This window comes from Erinaceus europaeus, chromosome 11 (genome assembly GCF_950295315.1).
Source record: "Erinaceus europaeus chromosome 11, mEriEur2.1, whole genome shotgun sequence".
In the NCBI taxonomy this organism is placed as follows: Eukaryota; Metazoa; Chordata; class Mammalia; order Eulipotyphla; family Erinaceidae; genus Erinaceus; species Erinaceus europaeus.
In genome coordinates this window covers 70,912,100-70,932,453 of record NC_080172.1, presented here as the reverse complement: position 1 = coordinate 70,932,453, position 20,354 = coordinate 70,912,100, and the positions used below count along the sequence as shown (strand labels likewise).

General features: G+C 45.3%; 2 non-coding genes across 2 annotated transcripts; both read left to right on the top strand.

Annotated features, from left to right (window-relative positions):
• The first annotated feature begins 302 nt into the window (after positions 1–302).
• Positions 303–466, top strand: LOC132541491 (U1 spliceosomal RNA). Its single transcript, XR_009552656.1, has one exon. It is a non-coding gene; the product is annotated as a U1 spliceosomal RNA (small nuclear RNA).
• A 7,403-nt stretch (positions 467–7,869) lies between these two features.
• TRNAN-GUU (transfer RNA asparagine (anticodon GUU)) lies at positions 7,870–7,943 on the top strand. Its single transcript has one exon. It is a non-coding gene; the product is annotated as a tRNA-Asn (tRNA).
• Positions 7,944–20,354: the final 12,411 nt, after the last annotated feature.

The following is a 20,354-nucleotide window of genomic DNA, read 5'->3' as shown; positions in this document are numbered from 1 at the left end:
TCCGGGAGCAAAGGGGGGTGTTGCACGGAGTGAAAGGCAGGGCTACGATTCCTAAGGGCGCAGACAGCAGGCGCGTCTATGCAGATGAGGGAGGGCGCGCAGGGGCTGATGGTTGTTGTTGTGCGGATGAAGGGCGGCGTGGTCGCGGGTGCTTTTGTGAGCGAGTGCAGGCCGGTTGTTTGCAGACGAGCGTCCTCGGTGTGTGGGAGTTGTGTGGAGGCTGCGAGTGTGTTTGGTAAAGTGAGCGTGAGTTTACAGTGTATGTCGCGTGAGGCTGTGGAGGGGCTGCGGGCGAGCAACTCATACTTACCTGGCAGGGGAGATACCATGATCACGAAGGTGGTTTTCCCAGGGCGAGGCTTATCCATTGCACTCCGGATGTGCTGACCCCTGCGATTTCCCCAAATGTGGGAAACTCGACTGCATAATTTGTGGTAGTGGGGGACTGCGTTCGCGCTCTCCCCTGATTTTCCGTTTACAAAGAAAGGTTATATCGAAGGTGTCCTGAAGGTTTAGTGCCAATGGCTGGTGGTATGTCTTTCAGCAGCTGTATATAGTAATTACAGAGCTAACGAACTACTTCAATTCGCGGTTCATAGCTGGTATAGTTCAGGCGTATTCTGAAAGAATTTATGACTAAACTAGGTCCTGTTTCGTGAACCTGGTTATTGTCTGAGGAGGTAATGTCATGGCTGGAAAAGGGATAGAAAGTTGGGACTGGTAAAAGAAGTTAGATCCCTAGTATGGGAAAAGGGGTATAAATTTATTGACTGTAAAGCCCCATGTATTTGATTTGGTCTTGAGACCATATTCATTTTAGGAAGACTTAGCAAGACGTTCAGTCTGTCTCTGTGTGCAAGTCTTATCACCACGATGTCCAGTTTTGTGCAGGAGGTCCGTTTTCCTTATGTTCGTTTCTTTTCCGGCTGAATCCGTTGTGCTTTCAATTTACCATCTTCTAATTTATATTCGCTACAGTTCAGGGCAGCAAAGTGTTCGCTAGGTGTAATATGTCGTTGGGATGATAGAGAACAAGAGAAGCTCACTATGAGAACTCAAACTCTCATAATGAGAAGCTTTTTCTTTTAGCATGACATTTCTTTGTTATAATCTATAAAAGCAATCCAAATGCACACCACCATTAGGGAGTTCACATCTTCATGTAGATCTGGCTATAACCTAAAGTAGACCATGTTGTCTATCTATAGGCCTTTATCTACCTTCCTGCTATTATTTATATCCCAACTTAATGACTAAGAGGGGAATGGCTGGTATATCACATCAGAGGGTTAACTATTGTTAACTGTATTGTATCCAGGCAACTAAAAGGAATGTTTTTTTTTTCTTTATTTGCTGGATAGAGGGTCAGAAATTGAAAGGGGAGCGGGTAGTGGGGAGGGGGTAGTGGGGAGGGGGTAGTCGGGAGGAGATAGTGGGGAGGGGGTAGTCGGAAGGGGGTAGTGGGAAGGGGGTAGTGGGGAGGCGGTGATAGAGAGAGACAAAAAGACACCTACAGCACTGCTTCACCTTTTGCAAACCTTTCCCATTGCAGATGGGGATCCAGGCTCAAACCTAGATCCTTGTGCATTGTAACATGTGCACTCAGCCAGGTGCACCACCACCCGGCCAGAAAAGGAATCTTCAGAAAGACAAGCCAGCAGCCCCGAGGTAGTGGTGTAATGGCTAAAGTACAGGACTTACAAGTGTCAAATCACAAGCGTCAAGTCCTGATTTTGATTTTGATCTCTGCCATTGCACGTGTCAAAGTGGTGCTCGCTTTCCGCTATCATTCATAAATAATGTTCTGTTTTTAGACTTTACATTGAAAGTTAGAGAACGTTACCCTTCTTTACAGTGAGGTTAGTGAGCGCTGTCAAATGAGTTCTTGGTGAGGGACAATGCTGTATGGCCTTTCACTACGTGGGATACGGCATTCTGCAAGGCTAGATGGTTTGTAGGGAGAGAAATTGAAGACCAGTCCACCACCCCTACACTTTGTTCACCTTTAGGACTGTTCTGGGTTGAGTTTTCAGATATAAAGAGTGAGACAGAGAAGGAAAGACACCACAGAACCGAAGCTCCTCTCTGTTATTTCTTTTAACTAATTTATTTTTTACATAAAGGCAGAGAGAGAGTGCAGGACACGGAAGCGTTTTCCTTTTCCTTTTTTTTTAAAAAAAATATTTTATTTATTTATTAATGAGAGGGAAAGACCCAGACAGACATCACTCTGGCACATGTACTGCTGGGGATTGAACTCGGGACTTCATGCTTAAGAGTCCAACACTTTGGGAGTTGGGCTGTAGCGCAGCAGGTTAAGTGCAGGTGGCGCAAAGCACAAGGACTGGCGGAAGGATCCCTGTTCGAACCCCGGCTCCCCACCTGCAGGGGAGTTGCTTCACAGGCGGTGAAGCAGGTCTGCAGGTGTATATCTTTCTCTCCTCCTCTCTGTCTTCCCCTCCTCTCTCCATTTCTCTCTGTCCTATCCAACAATGACAACAACAATAATAACTACAAAAATAAAACAAGGGCAACAAAAGGGAATAAATAAATAAAATAAATATTAAAAAAAAGAGTCCAACACTTTGTCCACTGTGACACCTCCTGGACCACGGAAACTTTTTTCTACGTGTGTGGGGGGGGTTGGGAGTGTGTGTGGGGGTGACTGACGAGAACCTGGGTTGTGCACATGGCAAAGCAATACACTATCCAAGTGAGGTATTTCATCGCCAAAAGGCCCACCCTTTCTTCATGCCAAAGTCTGCCTGGATAACATAGCTGAATGGACTTTCCTGGGTTATTCTCTGGGGGTAGATTGATGGGAAGGGGGTTTGTCACCTTGGTCCACAGGTGTTGTGGGGGGGGTGGGAGTGTGTGTGGGGGTGTCTGACGAGAACCTGGGTTGTGCACATGACAAAGCAACACACTATCCAAGTGAGGTATTTCATCGCCAAAAGGCCCACCCTTTCTTCATGCCAAAGTCTGCCTGGATAACATAGCTGAGTGGACTTTCCTGGGTTATTCTCTGGGGGTAGATTGATGGGAAGGGGGTTTGTCACCTTGGTCCACAGGTGTTGTGGGGGGGGTGGGAGTGTGTGTGGGGGTGTCTGACGAGAACCTGGGTTGTGCACATGACAAAGCAACACACTATCCAAGTGAGGTATTTCATCGCCAAAAGGCCCACCCTTTCTTCATGCCAAAGTCTGCCTGGATAACATAGCTGAGTGGACTTTCCTGGGTTATTCTCTGGGGGTAGATTGATGGGAAGGGGGTTTGTCACCTTGGTCCACAGGTGTTGTCACAGTCCTCAGTGATGACTTTACCTCTACTGGGTAGCACTGTCATGGCTTCAGTGTTGGTCAACACTGGGCAGGTAGTGTTCCCATGGCTTTCAGTGTAGTAGCAGTAGAGTACTGCTCAACCATTACTGGAGCATGGTGTTCTCTCCGCTACTATTGCTATTCTGTTTTTCTAAAGAAAGGAGAGAGAAATTGTCATAGACGTGGAGAAACTTCACTGAAAGTTGTGCAACTCCTAAAACTATCCCATGAACAGGGAAGTGTAACTGGGCATGCTTGGTTTTTTTTTTTTTTTGGTAACTTTCCCAACTACCTTTGCAGCCTAGACCAGTGTCCCTGTTTACTATCTAGACCCTAAGAATGTCATTCCCTATACCCATCTAAGTACTGTCTGAACCCTGAATGTATATAGTACTGAATTGTGGCTTGTTCAGTGAATGATCGGAAAGTCTGTCCCATCCCACCAACCCTCCCAAGGCCTTCTTCTTTTTAATGTTTTATTTATAAAAAGGAAACATTGACTAAACGATGGGATAAGAGGGGTACAACTTCACACAATTCCCACCACCAGAACTCTGTATCCCATCCCCTCCCCTGATAGCTTTCCTATTCTTTAACCCTCTGGGAGTATGGACCCAAGATCATTGTGGGATGCAGAAGGTGGAAGGTCTGGTTCCTGTAATTGCTTCCCTGCTGAACATGGGCATTGACAGGTTGATTCATACTCCCAGGTTGCCTCTCTCTTTCCCTAGTGGGGAAGGGCTCTGGGGAAGCAGATCTCTAAGACACATTGGTGGGGTTGTCTGTTCAGGGAAGTCTGGTAGGCAACCTGATAGCATCTGGAACTTGGTTGAAAAGAGAGTTAACATACAAAGCCAAACAAATTGTTGACCACCCCCAAAGGCCTTCTAAATTGATGTTACTCAACCTTCACACCCTAATTCCAATGTTAATTATTATTATTATTTTTTAATCAGAGCACTGTTCAGCTCTGGCTTATGGTTGTGCAGGGGATTGAACCTGGGACTTGGGAGCCTCAGGCACAAAAGTCTGTTTGCATAACTATTAGGCTATCTATCTTCTGCCCTCCAATGCTAATCTTATCAGAGTGTGATTAAATTATTTGTAGTATCTTTACTTCACAAAAGAAGAGAGAATTTGAGAGGGAAAGGGGTGAGAGAAAGAGAGAGAGAGAGAGAGAGAGAGAGAAAGTGACATGCATCCTTGCTTCACCACTGTGTTATTCCCCTGGTGGGGACCAGGGGCTTGAACCTGGGTCTTTCCACAGTGTAACATGTATTCTCAACTAGGTGCACCACCACCCAGCCCCTTCAGTTGTGATTTTCAATCTTTGCTAGTGTTGGATGGTCTAGAGTAGTCCTTAAACTAGTTTTTTTTTTTTTTTCCTATGATTATTAGCACAGATGGGGATAGAGAGAACCAAAACATTACTCTGGCACTTGGATGCCAGGGGCTTAAACTTGGGGGCTTATGCTTTCAAGTTTAGCACCATGCTCACTGTGCTACCTACCTCCTGTGCTCTGTGGAATGGCCTTTAATCTGAAAAGGAAGTTTTTCTGAAATATTAGCTGGATGTTTCAGGTTGTAAAGTGCTGTGAGGAAGGCCTCAAATGTTTCTATTGCCAGTCCTGATTCCTAGGATCACTGTTCTTTTGTCCATCTGTCTCTGGTTACCTTAGTCAGCACTACCCCCTCCTCCCACCTTCTTGGAGCTGTTCTGGGCTGAATTGAGATACACAGATAGATAGATAGATAGATAGATAGATAGATAGATAGATAATAGGTAGAAAGAAAGACAGTACTGAAGCTTCTTTCTCTTTCTTTCTATCTTTTTAGATAGAAACAAAGCATAGAAACTTTCTTCAACATGATGCAGATGAGGCTTGGACCTGGGTAATGCAAAGTAACACACTATCCAAATTAATTATTCCACCAGCGTCTTCCTCTTTCTTTCTGAAGGAGATAAACTTCCACGTTTGAAAAAGAAAAGGGGGTGGTGGGGTCTTGGGCAGTGGGCACCTGACTGAGTGTACATGTCACATTGGTCAAGAACTGGTGTTTAAGCCTCCAAGTCCCCACCTGCAGGGGAAAATCTTCATAAGTGGTGAATTAGTACTGTGGGTGTCTTTCCCTTTCAATCTCCTCCTTCCTTTTTCATTTCTCGCAGTCTCTGTTCAATAATAAATAAATAAATAAGATATTTAGGGAGTCAGGTGGTAGCGCAGTGTGTTAAGAGCAGGTGGTGCAAAGTGCAGGAACGGCAGGCATAAGGATCCTGGTTTGAGCCCCTGGCTCCCCACCTGCAGAGGAGTCGCTTCACAGGTGGTGAAACAGGTCTGTAGGTGTCTGTCTTTCTCTCACCCTCTCTGTCTTCCCCTCCTCTCTCCATTTCTCTCTGTCCTATCCAACAACAATGACAGCCATAAAAACAATAATAATAACTACAACAATGATAAAAAATAAACAAACAAAATATTTAAATATTTAAAAGGGGGAGATGGTGGCAAGTAGTGGTACATTTGGTAGAGGGCACACAGCACAGTGCTCAAGGACTTGGGTTCAAGCCTCCAGTCCCCATCTCCTGGGAGAAGCTTCAAATCAGTTTTTTTTTAAATGCTTTATTTATTTATGAGAAACATAAACAGAGAGAGAGAAAGAACCAGATATCACACGTATGTGCTGCTAGGGATTGAACACAAGACCTCATGCTTGAGAGTCCAGTGCCTTACCACTGAGCCATCTCCTGGACCATCACAATTAATTTTGGTGTCTCTCTCTCTTTAAAAAAAATTTTATTTATTTATTAGATAGCGACAGAGAGAAATTGAGAAGGGGGGGGAGAGACCTGAAGCCCTGCTTCACCACTCATGAAGCTCCTCCCTGCAGGTGGAGAGTAGGGGCTTGAACCCAGGTCCTTGCACACTGTAATGTGTGTGCTTAACCAGGTACACCACCATCTGGTGCCCAGTATCTGTCTCCTCTCTATCTTCCTGTTCTCTCTTACTTTTTCTCTGTCTCTATCTAAAAAAGGTAAATAAAAAATATTAAAAAAGAAAAAATTAGGTTCAACCCCATCAGCCAGAGCTGAGCAGTGCTCTAGTAAAAAAAAAAAAAAAATCACCAATAAGGAACTGGGGAGATAAATAACACAATGGTTATGCAAAAGACTCTCATGCCTGAAGCTGTGAGGTCCTGGGTTCAATCCCCAGCACCACCATAAGCCAGAGCTGAGCAGTGCTCTAGTATCTCTGGTATCTCTCTCAAAATATGAAACCACTAACTGAAAAAAATGCAATGATGATGGTATCATCTTTTAGGTCCCAGTAGAGAGGACTTGGTAAACATACTAAAATGCTAGAATTACTGGAATCAGATGTGGCATGGGGGGGGCAGAGAGAGAGGGAGGGGGAGAGGGAGAGGGAGGAATGAGAGATAGTGTTATTGAGGCAGCAGGTAGTGAAATCAGAGCCAAGCCTCTACAGCCCCAATAAACTGGGTCAGAGGAGAAAAACGAAATCAACCTGCCTAGTTTGAAAATTCCCATATTAATAGCTCAGTTCTGCTTCTGTAAAACTTCCTGCAGCTCCCCACAAGCAGCTCTTCCTACCTGCCAGCCCTGCAGCACCCACGAGCAGTCAACCCCACTCTCAGCTAACCACACATAAAAACCAACTTCTAGGGGACAGGTGATGGCACATCTGGTTGAGCTCACTTGTGACAATGCTCAAGGACCAGGGTTTGAGCCCCTGGTCCCCACCAGCAGAGTCAAAGCTTTGCAAGTGGTGAAAGACTGTAGGTGTCTCTTCCTCTCTATCCCCTTCCTTCTCAATTTCTGACGGTCTCTATCCAATAAGTAATTAAAGATTAAAACAACAACAAAAACAAAAATTCCTGCTTCTATTCCTGACCGGGATTCAGGTTTTCTGGAAGCGATCTCGACCTGGACCTGCTAGCATAAATAAACGCACTCCTTATTCTCCCAAGTGTCTCTTGGTTTCTCTGTTTGTCTCTAGTAGCCTGGGCAGTCCTGTCTGCCGCAACATTATTAGGTTCTTACTGGGAACCAGTGAATAAATCTGCCCTGGAAATTCATCTCTTTCCTCTCCCTGTTCCGTTTTCTGGTTGTCCACTCTCCTGAGTCCTCCACTCACGGAGCTTGAGACCTGGTCCAGCCGAGCCCTGCTCGGTGTGCGGAGCCTTTAAGCTATCTTCCTCCGGGATACCTTGAGGACGTGCTGAAACCGCATATCCCTGCTGGATGAAGGTTTTTCCCGTGCGATTTAAACACCTGCACGAAGGAGCCGCGGGTCGGCCCTGGACCCTTTCTTTCCCTTTCCGCCGGGTGGACCCAGGTTCCCCCGCCTTGTAGCAACGGTGAACGCCCGCCAGGTGAGCCTGGGGTTGCTCTGCTGGGCGGGGTGGGGCAGGGTGGGGAGCGCGCCTTTGGCCAGGGGAGCGAGAGCGGCTGACCAGCTCCTCCGTGCGGCTCCAGGGCCAAAAGCAACAACTTCTACCATAAGGAAACAGCTTCCTACATAGATGCTCCTACGTCTCTGTGGCGCAATCGGTTAGCGCGTTCGGCTGTTAACCGAAAGGTTGGTGGTTCGAGCCCACCCAGGGACGGCTTATTTTATTTCCTTCAAATTTTGTCTGAAACCTGCTCTAAATCTCCATCTGCTTTATATATTTTTATCTCCTAATACCTCACCCAGCTCCAAAGCCAAGTTCCTGAAGGAGCTACCAAGCAAAAGCAACCCCCTCACCCATGCCTGGGGCTTCAGATCTCTCTTACCCCAGAATTGTGAAAAAATTCTCTCACTTGCTGGAGCTGGAATTTTTCTCCAGCACACCCTTGGAAATCCGATAGTCACAATTGAGACCATGAAGACCCTAATCTTCATTTGTGGTTAGGTTTCAAGTTCTGGGCAAGGGTTTTTAGTTCTTTCCTGATGTGACTTTGAGCCTCAATTACTAATCTAGCAAAGGAGACAAAGAGTTGTACTTCCTTTATGGTTAACGATGTCTTAGATTAAAAGAAAGAAAAAAATGTTCATTGAATCATGCAAGTGTGAGGCCCCAGTGCCCCCTCCCCCCAAAAAAATGGAAATGGGATATATATATATATTCTTTTTCTTTCTTTTTTTGTTTTAACCAGAGCACTGCTCAGCTCTGGTTTTATGGTAGTGCAGGGGATTTAACCTGGGGCTTTGGAGCTTCAGGGATGTGAGTTTCTTTGCATAACCATTATGTTATCTCCCCTGCCTGAGATTAATTTTTTATATCAGATAGAAACTAAATGTCAGAGATATATATTCTTGTGGCAGTAAATGGAGAAATTACATTATCAGTATTTTGGGGGAGGGATTTCAAGGTAGTGGCCATTCTATTGCTACTGTAGAATTGGCTGTTCTATGCTATATATTATGCTTGCAATGAAATTTTGTCTGTTGGTCTGTGGTAGAAAACTTACAAAACATAAGATACTCTTTCTTTCTTTCTTTTTTTAGAGAGAGATGCAGCGAGGGAGACACACAGAGAGAGAAACACCAGAGCACTGCTCAGCTCTGGTTTATGGCTCGGGGGATTGAACCTGCGATTTAGGAGCCTTGGGCATGAGAATCTTTGCATAACCATTATGGTGTGTCCCCTGCTTGGGTGCTCTCTCAAGTATATTTAGCTAACCTCTGATTTTTATCCTTTGAGATGTTTTGAGTAAAGTCCAAAAACTGGCAATAGGACAATACCATGGACTGGGTGACTTACACAATAAATGCTTATTTCTCACAGTTTTGAAGGCCAAGAAGCCCAAGTGCAAGGTGCTAGTGATTTCAGGTTTTTTTTTGGGGGGGGATTAATGGTTTACAGTAGGTATAGTTGTTGATACTGATACTTGTGTAAAATTTCTCAATTTTCTGAAAAACACTCTCACCCCCTTGGCCTAGGTCCTCCACCATCATGCAACAGGACCTAAAAGCTCCCCTCCCTACCCTTCCCCTATAGTACTTTACTTTGGTGCAATAAATGATTATTTTTTAAAAAGTTATTTATTTATTCATGAGAAAGATAGGCAGAGAGAGAAAGAACCAGACATCACATTGGTATATGTACTGCTAGGGATTGAACTTAGGACTTCATGGTTGAGAATCCAGTGCTTTATCCACTGTACCACCTCCCAGACCACAATAAATTATCACTTGGGGGGCAAGAATGTTTCTCCTACATTGTGGAATTCCAGTAATATTACCAGTGCTTTTGTGTGTGGGGGGGGAAATCACAACTCTGGATAAAAACTTGCACCAGATACAGAACTTAATTTTAAGGATGTTGGGAAGCACAGATAAGTAAATAAAGATGTGGGGGCCTGGTGGTGGTATTCTTGGTTAAGCGCACACACATATCACCAGGTACAAAGATTCAGTCCCCCGTCTCTGTTGTCCACCTGCAGTGAGAACGCTTCATGAATCATGAAGTAGGTCTGCAGGTTTCTATCATTTTCTCTCCCTCCTTTTTTTTTTTTTTTTCTCCTCCAGGGTTATAGCTGGGGATCAGTGCCAGCACTGCCAATCCACCCACTGCTCCTGGTGGCCATTTTTTCCCTCAATTTTATTGGATAGGACAGAGAGAAATTGAGAGGGGAGGGGAAGGTAGAGAGGGAAAGAGAGACACCTGCAGGCCTGCTTCACCACTTGTGAACATCCTCCCTGCAGGTGGGGCTCTCTCTGTCTCTATGTCCTCCTTCCCTCTCAATTTCTGTCTGTCACGTCAAATAAAAATAGAGAGTGTTGGGCAGTAGCACAGTGGGTTAAGCGCAGGTGGTGCAAAGTGCAAGGACTGGCTAAAGGATGCTGGTTCAAGCCCCCGGCTCCCCACCTGCAGGGAAGTCGCTTCACAAGCGGTGAAGCAGGTCTGCAGGTGTCTATCTTCCTCTCCCTGTCTTACCCTCCTCTCTCCATTTCTCTCTGTCCTATCCAACAATGATGACATTAATAACAACAATAATAACTACAACAATAAAACAACAAGGGCAACAAAAGGGAATAAATAAACAAATAAAAAGGGGCCATGCAGTGGCTCACTTGGTTAAGTGTGCACATTACAGTGTGCAAGGATCCAGGTTCAAGCCCCTGGTCCCCACCTGCAGGGGGAAAGCTTCAGGAGTGGTGAAGCAGGGCTGCAGGTGTCTCTCTGTCTCTCTCCCTCTCTAGCTTCCCCTCTCAATCTCTGTCTCTATACAATAATAAACAAATAAAACATTAAAAATCTTTAAAATAAATAAATAGATAAAAAAATAATAAAGGGAGTCGGGCTGTAGCGCAGCGGGTTAAGCGCAGGTGGCACAAAGCACAAGGACCGGCATAAGGATCCCGGTTTGAACCCCGGCTCCCCACCTGCAGGGGAGTCGCTTCACAGGCGGTGAAGCAGGTCTGCAGGTGTCTATCTTTCTCTCCTCTCTGTCTTCCCCTCCTCTCTCCATTTCTCTCTGTCCTATCCAACAACAACAACAACAACAATAAAACAACAAGGGCAACAAAAGGGAATAAATAAATAAAATAAATATTTAAAAATAATAATAATAATAATAATAATAAAGTAGAAAAAAACTGGAAAAAATGGCCACCAGGAGCAGTGGATTCATAGTGCCAGCACTGACTGACCCCCAGTGATAACCCTTGTAACAAAATAAAATAAAATAAAATAAAGATGCTAACAGACGAGGAAAAACTCAAGCTAGACTTTATCATGATTCAATGAAAAAGTTGTAACAAGCACATGTATATTTGCCTCTGGCCCAAACATCAGACAAATCTAAAGATAACAGATTTTTATTTATTTATTTATTTTCCCTTTTGTTGCCCTTGTTCTTTTTTTATTATTGTTGTAGTTATTGATGTTGTCGTTGTTAGATAGGACAGAGAAAAATGGAGAGAGGAGAGAAAGACACCTGCAGACCTGCTTCACCGCCTGTGAGGCAACATTCTACAGGTGGGGAGCTGGGGGCTCGAACTAGGATTCTTACCCAGGTCCTTGCGCAACGTGCGCTTAACCCGCTGAGCTACCGCCCGACTCCCACCCGCTGAGCTACCGCCAGACTCCCAACAGATATTTTTAAACAAGTGAAAGTATCAGGTAATAAACAGCTTTTTGAAAAAACTCATTTTCGGGGCTGGGTAGTGGCGCACCTGATTGAACGCACATATTACAGTGCATAAGGGCCCGGGTTCGAGCCCCCGGTCTCCACCTGCAAGGGGAAAGCTTTGCGAGTGGTGAAGCAGGTCTGCAGGTGTCTATCTCCCCTCCTCCTCTCAATTTCTGGCTGTCTCTAGCCAATGAATAAATAAAGATAGGGAGTCGGGCGGTAGCACAATGCTTTAAGTACATGTGGCACGAAGCACAAGGACCAGCGTAAAGATTCCGGTTCAAGTCCTCGGCTCCTCACCTGCAGGGGAGTCACTTCACAGGCGGTGACGCATGTCTGCAGGTATCTTTCTCTCCCTTTCTCTGTCTTCCCCTCCTCTCTCCATTTCTCTCTGTCCTATCTAACAACGATGACATCAATAACAACAACAATAGTAACTACAACAACAATAAAAACAAGGGCAACAAAAGGGAAAATAAATTAAAAAAAAGAAAAAATATAAGGATAATTTTAAAAAAAGAAAAAAAAACTCATTTTCAAAGTGACACCACGATGCAGCAAATGACAAAATTATTTAACAATGAAAATCTGAGAGGAGTTACAACACCAAGACCAATACTAATTAAACCATGGACCTTTGTTAATAACAATATGTCGACGTGGGTTCATCAGTAACAAGTACACCATACCAATACAACATACTCTTTAGGGGAAACAGTGGCGTGGAGGGAAGTGGGGATGGGTGTATGGGAACAATATTACCTGTTCAATGTCTCTATAGTTACAAAACCGTTCTAAAAATTTGCTGTAAGAAAGAAACTCCAGGGTGGGGTCAGGTGATGGCGCACCTGGCTGAGCGCAAGTGTTACGGTGCTCAAGGACTTACGTTCAGGACCCTTTTCCCCCTCACCTGAACGGGGAAAGCTTTGCAAGTGGTAAAGCAGGGCTGCCAGTGTCTCTCTGTCCCTCTTCTCTATCACACCTTTCCCTCTTGATTTCTGGCTTTTTCTACCTGATAGCCTGATAGATAAATAAAGATAATACAAAAAAAGAAAGAAAGAAAGAAAGAAAGAAAGAAAGAAAGAAAGAAAGAAAGTCTGGGGCCAGTGAAATTGGTCCCTTAGATTGGATTTACCATGTGTGTGACCCAGGTTCTTAAGCCTGGGCCCCACCACATCCACATTGAAGGAAGCTTCAGTGCTGTGGTCTCTTTCACCCTCTTTTTTTGGGGGGGTTGGGGGATGGGGGCTTGAATCTCTTCTTCTCTATTTATTTTAATTAAAAAGAATTTTAAAAATATTTATTTATTTTCCCTTTTGTTGCCCTTGTTGTTTATCATTGTTGTTGTTATTGCTGTCATTGTTGTTGTATAGGACAGGGAGAAATGGAGAGAGGAGGGAAAGACAGAGAAGGGGAGAGAAAGATAGACACTTGAAGACCTGCTTCACTGTCTGTGAAGTGACTCCCCTGCAGGTGGGGAGCCAGGGCCTCAAACCTGGATCCTTATTTATTTTAATTTTTTATGTTCAAACCTTTATTGAATAATCTTTTTTAAGATTTTATTTATTTGTTAATGAGAAAGATAGGAGGAGAAAGGACCAGACATCACTCTGGTACATGTGCTGCCAGGGATTGAACTCAGGACCTCATGCTTGAAAGTCCAAAGCCTTATCACCGTGCCACCTCCCAGACCACGAGTCATCATTTTTTAATGTTTTATCTTTATTTATTTATTTAATGGTTAGAGACAGCCAGAAATTGAGAGGAAGGAGGAGATGGAGAGGGAGAGATACAGAGAAACATCTGCAACACTTATGAAGCTTTCCCTCCTTGTAAGTGGAGACTGGGGGCTCGAACCTAGGTCCTTGTGGATTGTAACATGTGCACTCAACTAGGTGCACCACTACCTGGCCCCCTATTGAGTTAATCTAGCAATTAAACAGTACAGGTTTGCTGGGACAATAGAGACATAGAATATATACAATAGTGATAGAGAAGGGCTCCATTAAAATCAATGATGACCCTTTCAAAACACTGGAATTCTGATTTCAGGATTGAAATCATCCAGTTCTGTATTACTTAGTCTCTGTATTACTTAGTCTCTGAATTTTCACATCTACAGATATTAAAAGTTAAACTATGGTGCCACACTTGGTTAAGCACATACATCACAATGTACAGGAACCCAGATTCAAGCCCCTGGTCCCCATCTTCAGGGGGAAAGCTTAATGAGTGATGAAGCAGGACTGCAGGTGTCTCTCTCTCTTCCGTTCTCTATCTCCCCCCTCAATTTCTCTGTCTCTATCCAATAATAAATAAGTAAATATATAAAATCAAAAGTTAAACCAATAAAAATCAAATTTAGAGGGTCCTGGCTGTAGCGCAGCATGTTAAGCACACATGGTGTTGTCGTATGCTTTACATTGGTTTGTTCTAGCCCTCCCCCCCCAAAGAGAATTGGATGAGTCCTGTTAATTTCGCGGGCCTGCTTGGCCCCGCCCAAAGGAACCCAGAGAGAGGGTTCCTGAGTTCGAGAGTGACGGAGTTCCTGAGTTCGAGAGTGACGGAGTTTCTGAGTTCGAGAGTTTCAGAGTTACAGAGTAAGAGAGAGTTCCACAGTGGAAGAGTTTCAGAGGGTTCCCCAGTACGAGAGTTCCAGAGTTCCAGAGTTGGAGAGTTCCTGAGTTCCTGAGTTCGAGAGTGCCAGAGTTTCAGAGGGTTCCCCAGTAAGAGAGGGTTCCTGAGTTCCAGAGTAGAGTTCCAGAGTTCCAGAGTTGGAGAGTTCTTGAGTTCAAGAGTAAGAGAGTGTTTGTGCCGCCGCAAAGAGACAGCAGAGTTCTGTTTGGTGATTAGTTTGTCTTAGTTTATGAATCGTTGTTCCTGAATAAAGAAATACAGCTTCCCTGCCCAGCCGTTGTCTCCGCGTCTCTGTTACCCGCCCGTGAAGCTAACCCGCCCGGCAAGAGCCCGAAAATTTTAACAACAAATGGCGCCCAACGTGGGGCCAGACCTGCGCAACTCCCAGATAAGTGAAGACTTTGCCTACCTATGCACTATGGTCTTCTCTTCTACTTATGAAGAGGTTTGCCAAAGCCTCTACTGTTTCATTATGAGACAGTTTCTCTGTCTCTGGAACATTTTACTCTGGGCCACACTTCGGTTCCCTCACCGGGAACTTTGGTCTCTTATGACCGGGATCATAGAGCTTGGGAGATGCACGGAGATTTCTCCTTGGACTTTCTGGATTCCCTCTCCCATGTTTCCTGAGGAAAAAGACTACATTTTGCTCCGGGCCACAGTTTGGTTCTTTATGACTGTGATCGTAGACCTTGGGATATGCATGGGGATTTCCACTGGGACTTTCTGGACTTCTTCTCGAATGTTTCCCATGGAGAAGGACTACTCTAATTTGAAGAACATTCTCGAGTACCCTGGCAGTTCCCAAGTATGGAGACACGTGGTTAGTTCTACTCTCCTGATTGGATTCTTTCTTCAATGAGAAGACGCTTTTAAAAATGGGTGCCTGAAGCAATCCAGCAGGAACAGTCAGAAACACCCTAAATGGAATTTCGAAGAGCTTTTTGAACTAGGACGCCCTCCGGGGACTCTTAATCCTACATGGTGAGATCTTGATAATCTGGTTCAAGTTGCATTTCATAAGAAAATCATTTAAATGACTGAATTTTTGTTTGACATTGACTTAAAAAAAATGCTAGACGCAGCCATGATTTCTAGAGACATCCAGAAACAATCCAAAAAAGTTGTTTTTTCCCTCCTTTGATTTCTCTTTTATGTCTTGACATGAATCTGAAACGTTTAATCCTGGAAACCATATGAGTTATGGGTGGGGCAGATAGTGCAATGATTATGTTAATTATTCTCATGCCTGAGGCTTTTAACTGTGGTTCTTCTGTTTACCTTTCCACATTTTATTGAGATTAAACTGTTTAAACAACCTTAAAATCATACTAGAAAGGACTTCCAATTATAATGGAGTTATCAATTATAGTAAACTTCTAATCTGCTACAAGTTTTGTTTGACAAGTAAGTGAATTTCAGCTGTCAAAGTCTTCACATGAAAAAACATCTACTCAAATGGAATTCCTGGAAATCCATTTGGATCCTGTTCTCTGACATCGCCCCCGGAAACCAATGATGAGACCTGGCACGTCCTAAAGAAACAGATTCACAGACTCCAAAGATCACTCTCTCCAGAAAAGCAGAATTCTGGTGGCCGACATTCCCCATTGAGACAGACGTGCAGTGTTTCATCCTCCGGCATTTTCTTCTGTGGTCAGCTACTTTGGACTGACACCTCCATCGGACTTACTGGTACATGCTGCTGTGTTTCTCAAAGACTAACTTCAGCCAATTGCCTTGAGACTTTATAGACCATGTCCCCTCGCCTGCAGGCTCTGCCCCAGAGGCAGAAAACTCCCCCTCCTTATTAGGTTATGCCCACAGAGGCATGAAGTGCCCCAAGAGGCAAGAGATGCCCACAGAGGCAGGAAACGCCCTTTGAGGCAAGAGATGCCCCCAGAGGCATGAAGCATTCCCAGAGGCAAGAAATGCCCTTTCGCCTGCTAGGCCTTGCCCTTTGAGGCAAGAAAAGTTCCCCTTGACATCACATTGGTTATTGCTGCTCGCCTATTTTGTTTTCCATGTCTTATGCCAGTTCTTTTGAAAACGCCTGTACGATATACGTTTCTGTTCACCCCACAATGGCCATTAGTTAAAAAGAAAGGGGGAATTGTTGGTATGCATGAGACCCCTTCTGTTTCATTTGGTTTAAATCCCCCTGCTTAACACTATTCTATTTACATAACCACTTCATTCTATTTACATAACCACTGTTAACAAGTTCCACCCTCCCTCCAGGGCATTTGTGGTTCAGTGATAGGATTCTCGCCTAATCTGTCCCCTCTTTGTCACACTCTGATTTTCACCAGTCACTTTTCTCTCCACCCTCTCTATGTCACATCCTGTTTCCACCCTACTTGGCAAGTATATATAAAGACAGCATTGTGAGTTTTAGAGTACCTTTAGTTTAGCTCAGCTCGGCTTAGATTGGGCTGCATCCTGCATGAATAAAGAGATACTGCCTACAGCTCAACCATGAGTTCCTGGTCGTCTGTTACCCGCCGTGAAGCTAGCCCGGCCAGCAAGAGCCTTCCGAAATTTTAACAACATGGTGTGATGCGCAAGGACTGCCAAAAGAATCCTGGTTCAAGCCCCTGGCTCCCCACCTGCAGGGGGGTTGTCATTTCACAGGCAGTGAAGCAGGTTTTCAGGTGTCTTATCTTTCCCTTCTCTGGCTTCCTCTCCTCTCTCGATTTCTCTCTGTTCATTCCAGCTGCTGGGCTAGCATGGGGATGGCTCTTCCCAGGTGTGTGCTCTTCTGGGTTGGAAAGAATTTGACTGGAACCAGCCTGGGCTGCTACTCACTCAGCGACATGGGAGATAGATGACTCAGGAACCAAAAATGTGGAGGGAGGTAATGCATGTTTTATTGATCAGAGACAACACTTTTATAGGATAGAAGGGAAGTGGCAAGTCGGAAACGGAAATGGCTAGGAAAGGGGGTGGAGAAAGGCAAAAGTGGGCTGAGAAGGTATAAACTTCCTTAGCTACTGTTGTGATTGTTTTAACTTGTAGCATTAATGTTACCCTGCAGGCAGGGCGGGTCTCAAAGAAGACAGATCAAAGGAATGGAATGGGTGGGGATCTTTCAGGCAAAACAATGATTATGTAAATAAGCCACAGTATCAGCAATGCAGGGTGGAGTAGGGGCAGCTGGCTTAATACCCGACATCTCCCCCCTTCATTTTTATCTAAAGGCCATAGTATCAGGAATGTGGGGGCACTTTGTGAGGCAGGGAGTCTGATAGGACGAGGCACACCTTTGGGGTTACTACTGTCCTTCCTTGCTCAACCTCTAGGAAGAGAGAGAGACTAACAGGATAGACACACCCCTCAGGTTCAAGCCCTGCCAAGCTCAACCACATCCTCACAATGTCCCAACAATTCCAGCAACAGCAATAGCAACAATAACAGCAACAAAATGGGCAACAAAATGGGAAAAATGGCCTCCAGGAGCAGTGGATTTGTAGTGCAGGCTCCAAGCCCCAGCAATAACCCTGGAGGCAAACAAACAAACAAACAAACAAAACTAATCTAATTTGAGGCAAAACAAACCTCCAGTGAACCTGGTGCCAGGACCACCTCCCCTCCCCCACCCCCACCTCCCACTGCATGTGTCCTGGGAAAATGTGCCCTCAGGGGTGACTCCTCCCTCCAAGGTTTAACGTCACTTTATTCTGGGGGGCAGCAGCCTCAGGCTCAGGGACTCCAGGGCTGCTGTCATGGGGTGGGTCTGGGGTCACTATGTCTGTAGGGATTAAGTACAGGGTTCCAGGACTGGGCGAGTCAGGGTCAACTGAGACTCTGCTGAACAGGATTCCAGTAGTAGGATTCCAATAATGATGGAGGACCCAGGTCCAGGAGGTCGACCACATTGAGGGCAGACAGGCAGTCGGGGGGAGAGCAGGTCCAGGGAGTCCTCCTCAGTGTAGTCAGAAGCAGGCTCCCCCTGGGTGCCCTGTGAAGGATCCCCTCAGGCCTGGCCTTGGGCTGAGAGTCCAAACTCCCTTTTGGAGAAGCCTCCCATGGGACTGAGCAAAGGGGGGCTACCAGCCCCATGGCAAATTAAAAGGTGAGGTCTGCTGGGGCCAAAGCTGAGGTTCTCGCAGTAGAGCCCTGGGGCATCTGGGCTCAGCCCATCTCCAAAGGCCAAGGTCTCAGCTTCTTGGATGACAGAATTGAGTTGAGCTGCGATCTTATCAGAGGAGGAGAAGATGTCAGGGACAAACACTTCAAACAAGGCCATGCACTTGTGGAAGAGGGGCAGGTACTCCAGAGATAAGCCAAGGTCTGAGTGGTCCACAGTACAGGTGGTGGCTGGGCAGCAGGGTGCACTGAAAATTCAGGTCCCCCAGGAGCAGGGTGGAGACTTGGGGCACTGTGGGACCATGACCTCTCTGGCTTGGCTGGGCCTGCAGGGGCAGGAGGGAGGGGTGAGGTTCCAGGGCTGCGGAAAGCAAGGACCACTGGGCCTGGCAGGGTCACAGGAGCTGGGGCCAAGGATAAATGGGTGGGTTGGAAGTCCTCACCCCCTGAGGTTGCTTTGGGGGTTTGCTTTTGCAAAGCTGGAGAGCTTGGCCTGCTGGACTTCGTTTTTTGTTTTGTTCGTTTTTTTGCCTCTAGGGTTCTGGCCTGCTGGTTCTTAAACCAAACCACCAGAGCTCCTGCAGCTGCTCCTCCGTGAACACAATGCTTCTACTGCCTCTGATTCAGGGCACTTGTACTATGTGGGGACCCTGGTGCACAGAACTGGGGTCAGTTGACAACCCAGCATGTTCCTATTTCCATCCCTCCCTCTTGGTCCATCCTATGGGGACATGGCAGCAGGCATCCTGCTCCTCCTCTGCTGGGCTCCACTCGTATTTAGTTTTATTACTGGATAGAAACAGAAATTGAGAGGGGAGTGAGAGAGAAAGGGAGAGAGATAGAGAGACACCTGCAGCCCTGCTTCACCACTTGTGAAGCTTTCCCCCGGTGTCTTTTAATCTCTTTGCCTTTCATTCTCTATCTTAAAAGGGAGAGTGAGAGAGAGAAAGACATTGTTATTATTATTAGTATTATTTAATCAGGAGTGAAAAATGACATGTTTGTTGAGAATTCTGTACGAGACCCTCCAGACCCAGCCTCACCGTATCCATCCATATACTCCCAAAGTTCATCTTTTTTTTTTTTTAAACATTCATTCATTGGGAGTCCAGTGGTAGCACAGCAGGTTAAGTGCACATGGTGCCAAGAGAACTGACCAATGTGTGGATCCTGGTTCGAGCCCCCGGCTTCCCACTTATAGGGGAGTCACTTCACAGGTGGTGAAGCAGGTTGGCAGGTGTCTATCTTTCTCTCTCCCTCTATGTCTTCCCCTCTTCTCTCCTTTTCTCTCTGTCCTATCCAACAATGACAACATCAACAACAATAAAGCAACAAGGACAACAAAATGAAATAAATAAATATTTTTTTTTTGAATTTTTTTTTTTTTATTAAAGAAAGGATTAATTAACAAAACCATAGGGTAGGAGGGGTACAACTCCACACAATTCCCACCGCCAAATCTCCATATCCCACCCCCTCCCCCGATAGCTTTCCCATTCTCTATCCCTCTGGGAGCATGGACCCAGGGTCATTGAGAGTTGCAGAAGGTAGAAGGTCTGGCTTCTGTAATTGCTTCCTCGCTGAACATGGGCGTTGACTGGTCGGTCCATACTCCCAGTCTGCCTCTCTCTTTCCCTAGTAGGATCAGTCTCTGGGGAAGCTGAGCTCCAGGACACATTGGTGGTGTCTTCAATCCAGGGAAGTCTGGCCGGCATCCTGATGACACCTGGAACCTGGTGACTGAAAAGAGAGTTAACATACAAAGCCAAACAAATTGTTGAGCAATCATGGACCCAAAGCTTGGAAAAGTGGAGAGGAAGTATTAGGGAGGTACTCACTGCAAACTCTAGTATACTTCTGCTTTCTTACTTTGGTGCCATACTCCAAACTCAGTCAATTTCTGCTTTGCGTTTCTACTTCTTTTTTTTTTTTTTTACATGCATAACATTCCCCAGATTCCCATTTAGCAATACAACCCCCACTATTTCATTCATCATTTTTCATGGACCTGTATTCTCCCCACCCACCCACCCACCCACCCCAGAGTCTTTTACTTTGGTGTAATACTCCAATTCCTAAATAAATATTTATTAAAACAAAAAAACATTCATTCATTTATCCATTAAATGTTAAATTTCGTTTTCTATACACTGTGGTTTTATTATTATAAT